The sequence below is a fragment of the Cuculus canorus genome, chromosome 13, assembly GCF_017976375.1.
Source record: "Cuculus canorus isolate bCucCan1 chromosome 13, bCucCan1.pri, whole genome shotgun sequence".
In the NCBI taxonomy this organism is placed as follows: domain Eukaryota; kingdom Metazoa; phylum Chordata; class Aves; order Cuculiformes; family Cuculidae; genus Cuculus; species Cuculus canorus.
This window is the reverse complement of record NC_071413.1, coordinates 17,060,673-17,077,800: the sequence shown is the minus strand read 5'-3', so window position 1 is coordinate 17,077,800 and position 17,128 is coordinate 17,060,673.

The following is a 17,128-nucleotide window of genomic DNA, read 5'->3' as shown; positions in this document are numbered from 1 at the left end:
GAGGAGTTTCTATATCTAGGTCCTATTCAATGTATTTCAGCCAAGCTTCTAAAGTTGTATTCGGGAGTTTAAAATGTTTATAGATATTATTTGCAATGTTTATCAGCCATTGGATACAGATGCCAGAGACAGAAACAACTGTTCGTTTAGTCAGGATTTACTGCACACAGATAAAATCCACCATGCAGAAATCAGTAATTGATTTGAAGATTCCCAGCAGAATGCTTTGTTAAGAAATGACAAAGGGACATAAAGTAGACAAGGAAAATGATGGAAGAAAACTTAGATGGATAGAGTTGGAGAGGAGATAGTAGGAATACTTGAAAAACCTCCAGAAATGTCTGCAATAGGAGCAAGGCAGAATGAAAATGAAGTAGAAACACAGCAGGGAGACAAGCTTTCTCCTGTCAATTAACTGTCATTGTCTTTTCTCTCAACGACTGAATGTGACCATGCCAAGTGAACTTAGAGTGAGGATGAGCGTCTGCTGCCTGGTGGGCCTGCTCTGACCTGCTGCTGCCCCAGTTCTTGTCCCCAGACCTTTGCTCCTGCCTCTCCTCTCTCCTGATAAGCACATGGTGTTGCCTGGCTTTAGGGTCCCTTCTCTACCCCTGGTTTTCCCATCTCTCCAGAAATCACACCAACCTGTGCATAGAAACCCTTGCTCGCCAGTGAGTGCAGGTACTCTTGGTGAAATGGTTGCAAGAGCCAGAGCTTCGCGTGCAGCTGGGATGTTCTGCTCTGCAGACGGGTGCTGTGCAGAGCACAGCCACTCAGTGCTTCCCTGTTTGCACACTGGAGAGTCATCATGGTTCAGATGGGAATTGCTTGGGGGACTGGGAGTTCAACAGCAGCTTTTACACACACAACAAGAGAAAAAGCTCCAACACTCACACCTAGCGGTAAAGCAGGAGAATGAGGAGTTTACCAAGTCTGAAGCATCACTTCAATGAGATGCCTGTAACAAACACTGCTTCTAGCTGCTTGCTCAAGGAAAATGGTCCAATCCAACATATTGAAACACTTACCAGCATCTTCGCAAGGAAATACATATTTTTTTAAATACTTCATACTAATTTTCAAAAGTGCCTAACATTCAGCTTAACACTCTTTTTATTTTTTTATGACAAATATTAGCAAATCTCCATTTTAAGGCAAAAAAAAATTTTCTTAAACTCAAAGTTTAAACTCAAATTGTTTCATGGACTCTCGACAGACCAAGCAGTTATTGTGATAAAACCCTCAGTAATATACAATACGACAACATAAAACCCCTTAAATCCACTGCTTGCATTGCAGAATCACAACAACTTAAATAATACGTCATTTTTCTCCCCACATATTTCATACTTATAACTGTCCTCCTACCTTGCATCTGACACGTCCATGGATTTGTCTCCTCCTTTGTCTCATCCCACAGGAGGTCTCATTCTTCCAACTCCCTTCCCTAGAGGAACGCAAAGCTGGCTGTGGGCACCTTATGGAGTGAGTTCCCTCACTCCTCAGCGTTTATCGCTTGACAACAGAAGATGTTCACAGTCAAATTACCACATAGGGTGGTACAGGACTAGGTCACCAATCTCTGCTTTGTCCCCAGACAACTCATCTCTTATTAGAGCAAAATGCTGTTCCTTGCAGCATTCACACCTCTTTCCTTCTGCTTTGGTATGCATTTTAGCAGCAATTTGTTTCTAGCATAGGAGCTGGCGGCTACAAGAGGCTGTCAGGAGGAGAAACACTCATCCTGCTCATTACACAGGAAATATACCCAGTATAGTTTGGTCTGGCTTCAGTTGTGCTACATCTCACAGGATATTCAACAACTTGGCTTCATTCTTTCCTCTCTCATTTGCCCTCCTCAGCCCTTCCTGTGTCAAACCAGGCTGGTCCTCATCCCAGTGAGCCTGCGGACACTGCCTGTCAGCAAGGGAAGAGCCCGAGGGGGAAGGGACCACAAGCCCCAGCATCGAGCTCAGAGCACAGCTGTCTGACAGACTGACCCCCTCAGCTTGTTCCTCAAGGGGAATTGCAGAGAGCAGCCGAGAGGTGCTCAGGCCATTTCCAGAGCTTTTCAAAGTGTGCAGCAGAGCCCACACGTTACTGATTTGCCCCGACCTTCCCTAGAGAGCTTAGTGGGGAGTATAAAGCTCAAAGTACAGCAGTCTGGAGGGAAGCAAGTTACAATTCAAAGCCAAGCCCAGAGCTGGCCTTACACACAAGAATGTAAGCACAGTAATTCTGTTACCTGGTATTTCCACCTTTTTCACCTTTCTCTCTTGACTTTTAATCTTTCCATTTATTTTTCTCCATATGGTCTTTTCCATAGTCTTCATACATACACATTAAACCCTTGGGAAGGAAAATTTTCTAGGGTCATAGAAGTTTGATTCTGTAGCCAGGTCTATAATTTAAAAGATTTTAAAGATCTATTCTTGAGCACTCATCCTAGTACCCGTGCAAAATTCAACCTTGTTAAATTCCTTTAACTCATCAGCAACATCCTAGTGCCTTAAGGGGTGCTCAGCATTTCTGAGGCACTGATGGTGCCCCACTAAGCTTGGATCAGTCAAGAAGTCAGTGGTTGCTATATTGTAGGGCTCTGTTATTTGTCCGAGTCACACAAGGCAGCTGCTGAAATCAGGGTAATTACTGAAGGACAGCAACTGTACCTATGAACAACACAAAACAACCTCAGAGGGCCTTATCCTTGAATAGCAGTGAGCAAGGGGGATTCATCTGTAGGAACAAAGAGCCTCAGCTGGAGCCTTTGCTCTTACCTGAGCTGAGCCCGAGCTTGTTGACATGCAACACTACTTGAGTGGTTGGGTTGTCATGAATAGTTTTCAGCTGAGCTTGATGCACAAATTGTCTGATGGATTAATGTGTGCTGTTGATTTCAGAAGCAGAAGCTTTGAAAATGGAAAACAGTCAAATGCTTGCTAACTAAAACTAGCTGGAAATCCATTAAAATGTTGAGAAATTGTTTCAAATTCCATCTTTCTTGGTCTTAATCTGCAGTCTAAGCCTTCTTCTGGGATTAAGCCAGCTCTACAGACCACAAAGAAAAGCTGTGTTCCTTCCTTGACAGGGGTGTTTATAGAAGGAGAAAGTCCTGTTGTACCAGGCTCTAAGATAGGAGTTTGGAGGAGGCAATCTCAGATAAAATTTCCGCATTCTAGCATCTTCCTGTGCTCAGCAGGCCAGGCATATGTGTACACAGGCAAGCTCAAAGCCTCTAGCAGGAGCTGGATTAGCTGACTTGAAGGAGATGCTACTGAGCACAGGGCACAGCGGGGGACTCCATGCAAGGTCACCACCTGTGTACGAAAAGCCTGTTTACTTGCATCACAGGCATGCAGCTCCCTGCCTTGCAGTCTCTTTGGGGAGAAACAGGCTATACAGAACAAAAGTGTTACAGGGCTTTTGCTGTACCTCATTTGAACTGCACAAGAATTTTCTCAGTATGAGCCTTGTCCCTCCACCTTTGGAAAGAGGTAAACAATCCGCTTCAAGGAGTCCCAAATCCCCTTAGTGATCACAATCGACACATGAAAGAGGAATATCTGCCATGAATCAGACTAGCCTTACTGATGACTAAGCAACTTGCAGATAGGCTGTCAAGGAGCACATTTTAAAATTAAAATGTGATGCACAATGTCAGACTGCTTGTATTTCCCCTAACACCTGGATGACCGCTTGCAAAGTGAGGAAGAATTTGGCTTATCTGGGCTTGGATAAACCTCTAATGATTCCAACACTATTTTCTGGGAAAAAAAAAAAAAAAGTAAGGCTTAACTATGCACACTTCCTTCTTCCAAGGAACTCTACTTCTTTTTCTGTTTATTTCTTCTCCTCTGTGGCCTGCAATTACTCTCTAAAGTTTGGAAATACTTCCTTCTTCATTGGTATTCATTTTCCTGTATAGAAGGGTTTTTATAGACTTTCTCTGACAAAGCCTCCATAGCTCCTCTTCTCTTGTCAAATTCGATCTTGTGGATCACTGTAGAGAAGGATAAAAGCACCATGAGATCTTGGAAACTAAATGATGGGTACCTTAGAGTTTATCACACTGATATATACAACACCAGTCTCACTTAGCATTGTCTAAACAAACTATAATTTCCCTGAAATGCTGGTCTTAGCGCAGCATTCCTCCTCCTGGCAAATTTCAGAGGGCAGGGGACGGTTTGGAGTATTAGAAGGCTGTCTTTGGTCTCTCAGGTGGCACTGCCTATAGGCTCAGAAGGACACGAAGGACCAGCCGGCCCCTGGCTGGGGCTCGGGGCTGTTTCAGTTTTGGGGCTGCCGGTCAAGCGCTGGGGCGGGGCTGGGGGCGCTGTCCGCTACGCCGGTTCTGAAGCTGCCCCCGCAGGGCCTCCGCGGGGTGGTGCTGGGGCGCTGTCCGCCGCGCCGGTGCTGAAGCTGCCTCCGCGGAGCGGCGCACAGAGCAGCAGCCCGGGTCTGTCCCAGAGAGGAGGATCGCAGGGGTTCCATCCCTTCCGGCTGGAGAAGTGCTGCTCAGCTTAGCCCAGGCTCTCTCTGGAGCCTGAGTGAGTGTTGCATCTCCTACATGGAGCCTGTCAGCAAAACCAGCTCTCTGAATTACGTAGGAAGTTGGGAAATTTGCTTTAGGTTAAGTTTTTGGAGTAATTTTTGCCAAGTTTTTGTTGAGCAGGGGTTAGTGTGCAATATCAGGGGTATCACTCTTCTGTGAGTTGTTCAAGACATCCAGGAGATCGATTGAAATGCGTTTTTTGATCATGGTTTTTGCCTAGACAAAATGATATTGACCATGTATTAAATGTGTCAGTAGGAAAATGCTAGTCCTGCTGCCTGCTCTTGGAGGAACAGAGTGCAAGAAGAATATGAGAAGGAGAAAGACAAGTTGTGGGACCCCTGAGAAAGGAAAGAGGTAATGATTTAAAAAGCAAGCTGTTTTCTCAGGGCAGAATCAGCTTTGAGCAGAAGGGCCCAGCAGCTGCAGAACCAGCCTTTTCCAGAAGATGACTGGTTTGTTCAGTTTTTCCCTATACATAATCAGAGTTACTTATCCTAACTTAAAATAGTTGCATGTCCTGTGTTCAGGGCCTGCTTGTGTACACAGCAAAACAAAGTGCGTGTTCCAAAAAGTTACAATTTAGACAGACAAAAAAGATTATCCCCATTTTACAAAGGGGAAGCCAAAGCATTGAGGAGTTAAGGATTGGAATAAAGCATCATCAAGCAAGGAAAAGAAAATTAACTGTTCTGGACCCAGTATCTCAGCCACTGGGTTATCTCTCTTTCCCAAGAGTCAGATCTAGCAGATGCCATGAATGATGACAAATATATGCCTCCATCCTGAGCACAGCATTTGAGCGTGTGTGTGGGAGTAGCACAGGGACCGGCCAGGCCGAAGGATCTGTGTGCCAGATAACAAAGGTGGCAGCTGGGAGAGCGAAGAAGGCAAGACCTGCTCCTGCTGGAACTACTCTGTCCTCTGACAGAGACCCTGAACTTCCCTCCTGTGGAAAAACCCATCTCTAATAAGCTTTATGTTTGATTATTGGGTTAGGCACTGCTATGCCGAGCATTCAACTGATAAACATTATATTTCATATTTACTCCACTGCCTCTAGAGTAATTATGTCAACATGCACGATGTGATTAGTACAGCAAATAAGGAGTTACTGTGGAACTAAATCTAACATGCTGTTAAACTAATTATTATCTTACACATTTAGCTGAGCAATCAGTCTAGGCTAGCTAAAGCAACATAAAAAATATCATGACGAAAAGCATGAAACACACTGTGTCTGGTACCTCATTAATAGGGAACAATGTGGTGAAGTGCAAACATGGATACTGCAGCATATCCATGTTAGGAAACCTCCCCAAGTCTGAGAAGGACCTATTTCAGTTTGTTTCACTGCAGTGTGCCGAAGACTGAGCTATTTGTCTCGGTTCAAATATGTATTGCCTATTTATGATGTTACAATTTTAATTGATTAGAGAAATGGAAAGAAGAGAGAACTATTCTGCTCCTGTTGGAAATATATTTCATATGTGCTAGGCAAAGTTAAACCGTTTCCCATGAAAACATGGCTAATGAAAAGATTTAAGACTGTGTAGTCTGTAGTCTCTAGGTGTAATTATGCCCATACACTATGAGAGAAACAGCTTCCTCCATTCCAGGCACCAAGATCAGTGCGTCAAACACCAACTTCAAAATGTTTACTGATGCCTAACTTTATCTTGGCTCTGGAGTTATTGACATTATTGATCCATTCATACTGTTAATCCTCATATATATTACCTGCACCCATCTAGAATGTTCTTCTGCTGATCAGAAACAATGTTTCCTGAAAGTACTGCTTACTAAGAATCGCTGTCACTGTTTTGGAATGGTGATAAAAAAGAGATAAAAGATAACAGAAAGGCATTGCTAAGAAGCCCTTTGGCCACCATAAATCCTATATTTCAGAGAACCTGTGGTGTAAAGAATGTTCTGTGCATGTTGCTTAGCCCCTGGTTTATGAAAGCTTTGGTACTAATTCCATGCAAAGACCTTAGTGGAATTTCTCTGATGCTTTAAAGAAAATTAAATTCTAGCTGCTTAATCTCCTAGGCTACATATCTGTAAAGTGGAACAAAACTAGTTAAAAGTGTTACTGGGTGCAAAACTTTACTAATTCTGCTGCAGTACTTCAAGACCTTTTTGAAGAATCGGCAGGTGTCTTCAGTCTGGATACAGGATCTTTCAAACCAGATAGGAGAGTTTTGTTTCTGTTACTCTTAATGACTCTCACCGACAGAGGACTACATTTTCACAGATTGTTCTGCTGGTGCACCTGTTGCAAAGATCATAAACTACTTCAGGCACTCCCCCTAGCAAATGTAAAACAATCGCACATGTATATCCTTTTGTGACAATAATTTTTCAGGTGATTCGGTAAGGAAGCATTTATCTCGAGACTGGCCAAAAAACCTGTGGTAGTGGATGAATGTTCTGGAGAATCCAATTCAGTTCTTGGGATAAGCCCAGATTACCTTGTGGAATCCTGGAATGCATATGGAACAAAGGCAGCTTTTGAGATCAGAGACTGGTAACAAAGGAAACGGCTTCAACTTTCTTTTCTAGACTCTGCTATTGAGACAGTGTGGTGAATGGAAGACAATGGCCTAACAGGGGGTTTATGAGCATGTGAATCTTCCCAAACCTTCATCTGCACGGCACTGTAGTTTCTCCTACAATATTTTTCCCAATATATGGAAATTAATTGACACCCACTGGATCTTGCAGATGTGGCAGGGACACTTAACACAGTTCTCACCTACCAGAAGGCAAGCTCTGCCGCCTTTCTTCAAATTTTTACATATATATTTTCCATTCTTCATTAAATACCCAACTGAAGCTTGATATTCTACTAGTGTGTAATTAAAACCATATGGTTTCTTAGGAAATATAAACTGTATCTGCACGTGTGTGTATGCAGCTGATCAATAAAGTTAATGACTGGGAGCCAAGTCTGTGACTACTCTTCTAGTAAGAGTTAATAAAGTCACTGCTAACAGCACCTTACAGAAGCAGGGTGACGGATGCACTTGACCCCGTAAATGAACTACCAATAGCTTGGTAAAGGCTCCAAAGCAGGTAACAGCCTGAACCACAGTCAGTCCAAGAACTCAAAGTTTCAATCTGTTCTCTGAAAACCTGTAAAGGAGCAGAGTGACACAGTAAGCATCAATACATATGAGCTTGGAACACCAATCATGTGGTTAATGCAGGAATTGCAGGTGGTTTTTGCAAGACTCATTTATTAAGGAATAAAGAAAGGTATAGATACAAGGAGTCTCATGGATACTTATCCTATCTAGTGTAATTTGATTACGAGCCAACCACTTTATTCTATAAATACAATAGCCTAAGTGAGCCTTCTTGGAGCTCGCCCTGCTAGGCAGTGTGGCTGCACAGCAGTGATCTCCCCCTGAGTTGGGACACCTCTCAAGGTTGCTCCTCAAGGCAGAGACCTTTTATCAGCAACAGATCTTTGGTAAGTGAATGATATCATGCATAAGTTTGTAGCATGGTAACTTCAATTTTGTCTTTGATTTGTGCCTTGGTAGTTTGTAATCATTGTTCAAGTAACTGCACTGAACAGTAAGAGAGTGAACCCTGGTATCAAACTTCGTTTAGTTGCACTTTTACAATATCACATTAAAACCACTTTTGCTAATAGCTCTGATGGCAATTCTTCAAGTGATCTAAATCTCTCACCCATGACAAGTGGTGTGTCCCATACATTCCTGTGCCTCTGCCTGGATCACTGATGGTTTGCCAGACATCACAAGGTAGCCTGTAAAATGGTCTCTCTTGCAAACTATCCTATGCACATGACCAAACCATCAAGGTAAAATAAAAGGGAGTATATTAATACGAATAACAAATATAATAAATTCATATGAAACATATTATGGCAGCAATGCACAAACCAGTCTATTTCTACAGGACCAGGCAGTCAGTTTTTTTTCATGATTGTAGGTGGCCCTTTATTTCAAGAAAGGTTGAGGAGTACTCTAGGCACATCAGAAGAGCTTTTGTAGTGATAAGCGACTTGTTTACCTGGTCCATGTAATAGCTGTTTATTAAGGCATACGTTAAGCACTCTGTAACATTTAACAAGTTATTTATAAGTGTTAATTAATGAAAAACATCTTTTTGTTAGCATGCTGCCAGCATTATAATCTGCTCTCAATATCATGAAATACACATACCCCCAATAGTCTCATTCAGCCTTCTTGGCAAGTAGGAATAGTAGGAGTGAATAGGCAAGGTTACATATGAAGCGCTGATTGGAAGGAAATTATTACCATATGAATTGGGTAACACTACTGAAATATTAAGGGAAGGTGATAAGAATAGAATGTTCTGGAGACACTGCCAGATTCCTTTCCCATGCATTGCTTTAATACTATTGCAGCATTAATCCATCCAGTCTTTGAAAGAGAAGAGAAAAAAGCCATTGGTGAATAGGCAGGGAAATGTCAAGCCTTACACAAGATGCAGATGTTCTTTATCATGCAGAGTACAAAACCTCTGAGAAAGGAGCTCATTAGCAGAGCTGTGTGAATAGTGGGCTGTCTAGTGGTGTGGTCAAACAAAAAAACAGGAGGGGAAAAATGATCAAACGAAAGCATAAGATTTTGAAGGGCCTTTTTCTTTAATTTTTTATTTTCTTGGAGGAAAGAAGAAAGAGAGATTGGATGCAGGGAAAGGTGGTAGGGAGAAAGGAGCCAAAAAATTGAAAAGCTCATCTCAGCATTGCCTGGTAGCAATTGTACAAGCTCTCTTCTCCAAAATAGTTGATGAGAACAGGTACTTCTCAGGGTAGAATGCATAGGGTATGTCTACAGTGTCAAATCCTCTAACTTACATGTCCCAAGACAGCTAGGCATGAGCTCCTGTTTGGAAGCTATGTCATCATGGAGTTGAGAAGCTCTGCTGATAGGAACTGACTGCCTCAGATGCTACTGCTGTTCCTTTTTTTTCTTTAAACTCAGTCCTGAGAAAGCAAGAGTGCATCAACTGACATAACCTGCGACACTTTCACAAGTCTTTCTTAGATACTGTGTCAACCTGACAGTGTTCCAAAGCGATTTTAACACTTTATTTTTGTCATGATACAGTAAACTATGCTGGCATTGTGTTGATAAGGTAAGAACCTGTGCTGCCCTTACTTGTGGTGCTTGACAGCTGTATATACTACATAGGCATCTTTGCTCCCCTCACATCAGGAGCTAGGACAAGTCTGCACATCCTGCTGTGAGATCAAGATACAACTGAGTTTTACTGAGGGCAAAGTTAAACAGTGACATCAAGCTTTGCTCTCAGAGGAATCACACTTGTTATTAGAAGCTAATGAATAATGTAGAAAGCATTCAGGAATATGATCTTTAGCTAAGAGGACACAGATCTACTTTTTAGCATTGCCACGTGCTACATTTGAGTATTTCAAACACTTGTTGAGTATTTGTAACAGAAGATCCTTATTAGACTCTTGTGTCTGGCTCAGGGACACAAAAGTGTGGTTCAAAGATTTTTATTAACACAATTTGAGTGTTTCATTTTACCACCAAAGATAGAGTAACTGAGAAGACTTTTGTGAGCTTGATCAGAGATTTAAAATGCTGGATTCTCTCCAACTACGGAATAGAGGCTCCATCATAGAAATGCTTGTGCCAAGAAAAAGCAATTTCATCATGAGTAATGAGGGCGCACTGTTAACCACTACTCCTTAAAGATCTATTTTCCATTTTTAAAGGCTGCACAAGCACACATTATTTTTGGAAGCAACTTTCCCTTTGGTCTCTCTTCAAACCCACAGAACATATATTCCCATTTGGTAAGGAAAGATGAACACCTTAATTCAAATATCTTGTGCAATAAAAACTAGACTTTCAAGGGAGCTCACAACCAGATTTTTAAGAGTATATTCAGGCTCAAGAGACAAGGTTCAACAGCATCCAACACTCAATAACCTAAACCCTTTTGAAAACCCAGCTACTTGGTGCCAACCTGAGGGTTTAGCCATTTGAAATTTTTACTCACCCTTCAGTGAGATGCACTGCGTTTTCCAGCACATTATGTAACATTTGAAATGAAATCCAATGTATCCATTAGTTTGCACTTCCATAAATGCTTTTGTTCTCATTACATCATTCTAGGACTAAGTTAGTAGATTAAGCAACTGCGACAGTTCTTTTGTTAGTGAATTACAGAATCAGTAGATGTCAGGAATGTAAATGAACATACTACTAGCCTTTTACTAAATACCAATTCATTTTCAGGCAGAACGAAAACTCGCCGAAGGACCATAAACAGAAGATAATAGTCCATGGAGGAGAAGTACACAGTGAAATGCTTCAGGGACATGCATTAGACCTCACACTATTTAATTTATTTTATTTAGATGACAAGGCTGGTTGTACAGAACACATCTTCAGCTCTGTGAGACTGTAGACCATTTAACTTCAAACAAAGAAATATGACTAAGGATTAACACACAAATTGTACAAACCCAAGGTGTTTGTCAAAAGTCTTGCTCCCAGGCTTGTCTAATCCTTCTCACACTCCCTAAACTTTACAGGAGGAGCCCTTTTTCTACTGTGTGTAGACCTGCTGGCTATCCCCACATACCCTAAGGACTATTTTCCCATGGTTCTATTGTTATAGGTGGCCTGAAACCAAGATTTGCATGATATTTTTTTTTTTTCATAATGAATGAAATTCAGCTGAGTTGAGATAGTCAGTCCTTTTTGCCTACATTCATGGATGCTTTTCTAAGAGGTACGTCGCCATTCATACCAAGCACACAGCTACCCTGAACAGGCTGAGGAAGCATCTGCCGTATCAAGTTCTATCAGACAGCTTGAAAAGCTGCTACAGCTTTGTATGTAACATCCATAGAGGAAGAATTCCTACAGTCTTACCAAGGAAAAAAAGTTATTCTGCAAAGCAGATGAGATGAGCTTCACTGAGATGAGTGTTAGAGATTCAGAAAGAGGAGGAAATGAAAGCAAGATTTTTAAACAGATAAACAACCAGCATACGGTTGTCCAAAGGTAACTGAGAGAGGGGCGCAGAAGGACTTATGATACTTCTTATAGAAAGGCGTAACACACTAAAGTTCCTTTAAAATAAAAGCTGGATTCAAACCTCTCTCAAGTGAAATGTCTCTGTGTCACTTATCAATAGTTTCAGCAAGATCAGAATCAGCTCAGGATTTTTCAGACTGTTTCCAAACTACGCTTTCTGCAGTCCATCCTGCACTAACTTCTCTGACATATTTGCCCCAGCAACTGGCCTATGAAAGAAAATTACACTACAATATTTCTGTAAAATATATCAGAAATATTGTTTTCCTTTGTAGCAGTTCTATTTTTTCCTAGCAGTTTTATATAGATTAGAATGCTTTTCTTAGCAGAGATAAACTCTTTTCCATTTGATCTTCTTGATGCTGTATCTAAATAATACCTTTTCTTCCATAGTGCTGCAAAGTGATTGCATATCATCAGTGCTTGATATTTATTCTAATGAGTCGCTTTCATAAATAAGGCAGTCTTGGTCACTAGCCTGCTAGGTCAAGGAAAGAAGCATGCAGTTACTTAGTTACAATGATCTATTGTGCCAAAATTATTTAGGAAAGAACAGTATTTAAGAAAGAAGAATTGAAAATCAACAACTATGTTTGACCATCATGCATGGACTGCATCTATTGTTAAGAGATTAATCAGGAGAGATAGCTAATTTGATTAAGAAAGGATACTGGTGATTAATATTTATAAACAGCTACAATGAATTTTCTATTTCCATTTAGTTATGCTCCAAATCTGATTTCTCCTGAGTAATTATAGACACATCATCTGAATGCTTTTAAATCTCTCAGAATGAAAACTTCCTATTTTTCACATTTGTGGTCAAATATTGAGTCTCAGCTTTATTTTAAAACATACTGGTAACTGCCCTTCCTCTTCCATTGCCAGTCAAGTTCCACAAGCTTATTCCAGCTTCCTTGCTGTTTCCTCAGGTAGGAGCTGGACTATGAATGGAAAATGAACCAGATGTTCTCCTGCACCCTCTGAGTCTGATCAGCAAACATTTCCATCTTTAGCTGTAGGTGCGTGAGTAGCATCTGTGAGCTCAGAGAGAATGCACAACCAAAGAATATAAGAACTTTAGTGTTATTCCGTTTTTTTTCACTAATTAAATTTACTTGCCTCATTCTTTCCTGTCTGTGCAAAGCATTTAAAGACAAATGTTTAAAGGATTTTAGATATTTGACTCCCAGTTCTTTTTTTTTTTCCCCTAGCTTTTCACTGTCCAGTTTTGCAGCCTGGAATATGAATAATTACTTAGCGAGTGTGACAAAATACTCATCTGTATGTTCAAATACGGTGTTTTACCTAGCAAGGTTATTGTTTGTTCTGTTATGTTAACTATTTGGTGAAGAATAGTCCATGTGTCTTCCAGTGCCTCCAAGCACACAAGGTACATGAAGTATCTGTCACTCAATGCAGCAGGAGACCAACTGAGACGTGGCTACTCACAGGAGGTTCACAATTGCCTTCACCGAGGGGGTTGATGTCACTGCAGGAGTTCCCAGAAAGATTAATTGAATTTATATTGCAGGTCTTTATGCACGTTGATGTACATATAAAGATACGGAAAATGAGAAACTTCTTGATCATGTGAGATGAAAGAAAGGCAATGCTTTGTTATCGGTGTGTTTGGCCACGGAAGTGCCGCTACTGGTGGAACCAGAGCCCTCAAGGCTAAGGATACTTGCAGCTTAGAAAGCAACAAATAGCATCGAAAATGACCGGTGTTTAAAGCAAGAACTGATAAGGTCTTGAAACAGCAAACATGTTGGCTGAAAGTCTGGCTGAATGCTGCCTTGTCTGTTAGATTTTGACTTTTACTTTTCTGCACTGGGTAAGGTTTGCTCCTGGAGAGCGGCAGAAATTCCTCGCCTGATGATGAATAAAAAGATACAATTTTGTCCTTTTTAGCATTTATACCAAGACTGTTATGTATCACTTCCAACCACTATTTTTTAATCATGTTGAACAATTTTAATATTTCTATTAATAACAAACCAGAATTTGCTGGTAAGGACATTGAATATGACCCTGTACATTAATTTCCACACTGTGCATGCTCTTAAGAAAGTAATATTAATTAATTATGAGAGATATACTTTACAACATTCTAATGTGTCCTCTCAGAGGTTACCAATGTCATAAGCTTTTCAAGGCACAATCATATTGCAGTTTTTTGCATCTCATTAGCATGTTGTTTTCTCTGGAAATACAATTAAAATAAAATAGACAAAGAAACTCTTCTGACTGGGATTCCAGAACTGCCATTTCCACAGAGGTTTCGTAGACAGATCCCATATGTAAAATGTTCTTTTACATTGTTTTCAGAGGATACTGGAAGATCATCAACTAGACCTATTTGAATCTTATTAATTTTGAAATTATGTTGAAAATTATGCTATTATATGTAAGGAAGGAGGATAAAATTCTTGAAATTTCTAAAAATGAACTTGGATAAAAACTCATGGAAGTTAAAAGTATAAACAGTTTTCACAACATGAAAACAAGTCAAAAGTGACCTTGTAAGCATTTTTATGGAAAGCTGAGTTTATCTCCACCCTCACTGGAAGGACATGGCACATTCACACTTGGCAGTACTTAAATATTAACTGATTTTCCATCTTCCAGTGGATTGAAATCATCACCTAATGCAGACTCCACTGCTTTAGAGCAAGGCAGAGGTAAGAGAAGCATGAGTCATGGAGGCAGAATTTTCACCTGAAAAGAAACAGCTGTAGCCTATGCAAATATGTTCTGGCAGCTGCTGAACAACTATGATCTGAGGGCTGCTCAGATTTTTGTCATCTTTCTGACTCATGGTTTCTAACAATCAAACACATGCTCCATCCAAAGGGGGAATTAACCAACCTTTCGCTGTTTCATCTGGACGCTTTCGCAATATGTCACGATTATTTTTCTCGTGTCCAGATCACTCTTGATGCACAAACACTTGCCAGATTGAACAGTGCTCAGATCTTTGACAGACAGCGGAGATGCTGCAGCAAAATATATAAGCCTGTGACTAACTAATGTTGAGTTTTTGCTGCCTTAGGCTTGCCAGAGTAATTATGTAACCAAATTTTTGTCAACGTTTCTCAAGGAGAAGCTAGACAAGCACATTTGATTTTGATGGTTTGAAGTACAAATAACAATTTATGTTATTGTGAAATCAACAACCATTTCTAAATGTCTTCTTGTTTTAATTTATCCACTTTCTGGCAGGTTGTGGAGTTAATCTTGTTCTGCAAGGCTTAGAGTAACCAGAAGAATTAATTTACCGGAGTTTCAGCAATGGATCAGAATGGTATCTTTGAAGCACTATTTGCTACCAATATGACTCTGAAAGCAAGAGACAGACTATTTTAAGCAGAACAGATTATTTACTGCCCTGCCTGAACGAACCTGACAACCACGATCACTGTAGAAATAGAGACTCATTATTTTTCTGCAGTGCAAGAAAAGGGATAGCACTTCACACCACTGTTATTGCAAAAAAAACCCAAACATACCCCAAACTCCAGCCAGAACAAGGCCCATACCATACACCTCAGAGATAAGTGCATACACTTGATTAGTGTAGACATAATCCCTTGCTTTCCTAACACAAAGCCAATGGGGAAGATGTGATAAAGAGGAAGGCTGTGTTACTTTTATCATTTTAGGATCTGAAAAAGTGTCTTAATTTGTGGTAAAACTGTTACAGACCTCAGTTTGTGTCTTGAGGTTACTGTCCTGCTGTTACGGACATTGTGGCCATTTGGTTTTTCTCATGGCATTTGAGAAACCTGACAGAACCAGTTCTGCAGCTGAACACAAACAGACAGAAAGTGGAACTTGCATGGACCCCACTGAAATCATACCTAAACCTCATACGTCCTCTTCAAGTTTCTTGATGCACTTTGGATTATGACGGTAAGATGTGTAGGTAATTGATGTAAAAAAAAAGAAAAAAACCCGAAAAGATGGCATAGGTCTCCTCTGATCCTCTGAAGGAGAATGAACTTTCCTTTGCCAGAATTTGAAACTGAAATACATGGCTGAATCTCAACAGCCTTTGAAATAATGAAGTAAATAACACGAGTCACCAAATTATCAAAACACGTGACTTTGTTTTTTCCCCAGTGAAAATTTCCTGAAAAGTAGGAGATGGTTGGAAGTAGGGGGGAGGAATATTTGTGAGAAGTATTGTAACTTGGGAGCCTCCATTGATTCTGAATTTTCAAGAGGGAAGTGCAGGATTTCTTAAATATTTTTGTCAAAACTGAGATTGCATTGGACACAACATAAACCCATAGGATTCCTGTTGTATTCTTACTCATGTACCAAGGGCTGCAGGACAATCTGTTAACATCCACGTTGCTCTGTCAAACACAGCTTTGCTTTTTCATTCTATAAAAATCTTTAAATGAAAGGCAATGGTTCTATCAGATTACTGCGTGCGCACACACATGTAAGTGCCCGTTTTTATTTTTATCTTCCTGATCTCACATACACTGCACATAAAGTAGCACGTCACTGCTAGGGGTGTACAGTGTACATGATCCAATATTGGCTGGGACAGGATAACTGTCAGACAAATAATTTCCACATTCCCATTGAATGAAGCTCTTGGAATGCTGGATACCCAATACCAATAGACTGGAACAGAAAGAAAACTAAAACCTACCTTTCACACTGTTGCTAGATCAGTTGACCACATGAAGAACCTGAACATATAAAAGTCTATGGGACCTGATGAGATGCCTCCCAGAGTCCTGAGGGAATTGGCAGATGTGGTTGCCAAGTCACTCTCCACGATATTTGAAAAGCCATGGCAGTCAGGAGAAGTCCTTGGTGACTGGAAGAAGGGTAACGTTGTGCCCATTTTTTAAAAGGGTGGAAAAAAGACGACCCTGAGAACTACTGACCTGTCAGCCTCACCTCTGTGCCTCGTCACTTCTTTCCTTTCCCATATGTTTATTCAAGAGGGTACAGTCACAGCCTTTTTAATGCTCCTGGCAATACTTACATGAAAACTGGTGTGAGTTTTTATTTCTGGCAGGATGAGATAACGCAGTAGGTGCACTTCCTCGAGGGAAGCTGCAAAGTAATGGAAGCAGCAAGGCAGAAAAAGTTCAGGCTGCTTTTCCTTAGGCAGATGCAGGGAGTGAGGGAGCTGTACAGGTCAGAGTCACAAACAGTGCAGGCAAACATTCTGTTCCCAGAGCCTGCCAGAGCTGCGCCGGCGGGCTTGCACCGCCACCTGCTGTGGTCCTCAGCCACCACAGCCACCGTCCAACACTGTTCAGCTTTAGACACCTGCTGAAGGATTGATTGTGGCAGGAAGGTGCTGTTCCAAATGCTGCAGCTGGGCTTGGCTATACCGACAAACACGGGTCAATGGGTGTGCAGGGACCCAATGCTCTGCCGAGCATCAGGAGCAGTGTCCCAGGGCTGCGGAGTGACCATGTAATCTGAATCTTCTCCTTTTGGATTTAACGCCGCTTCTCCT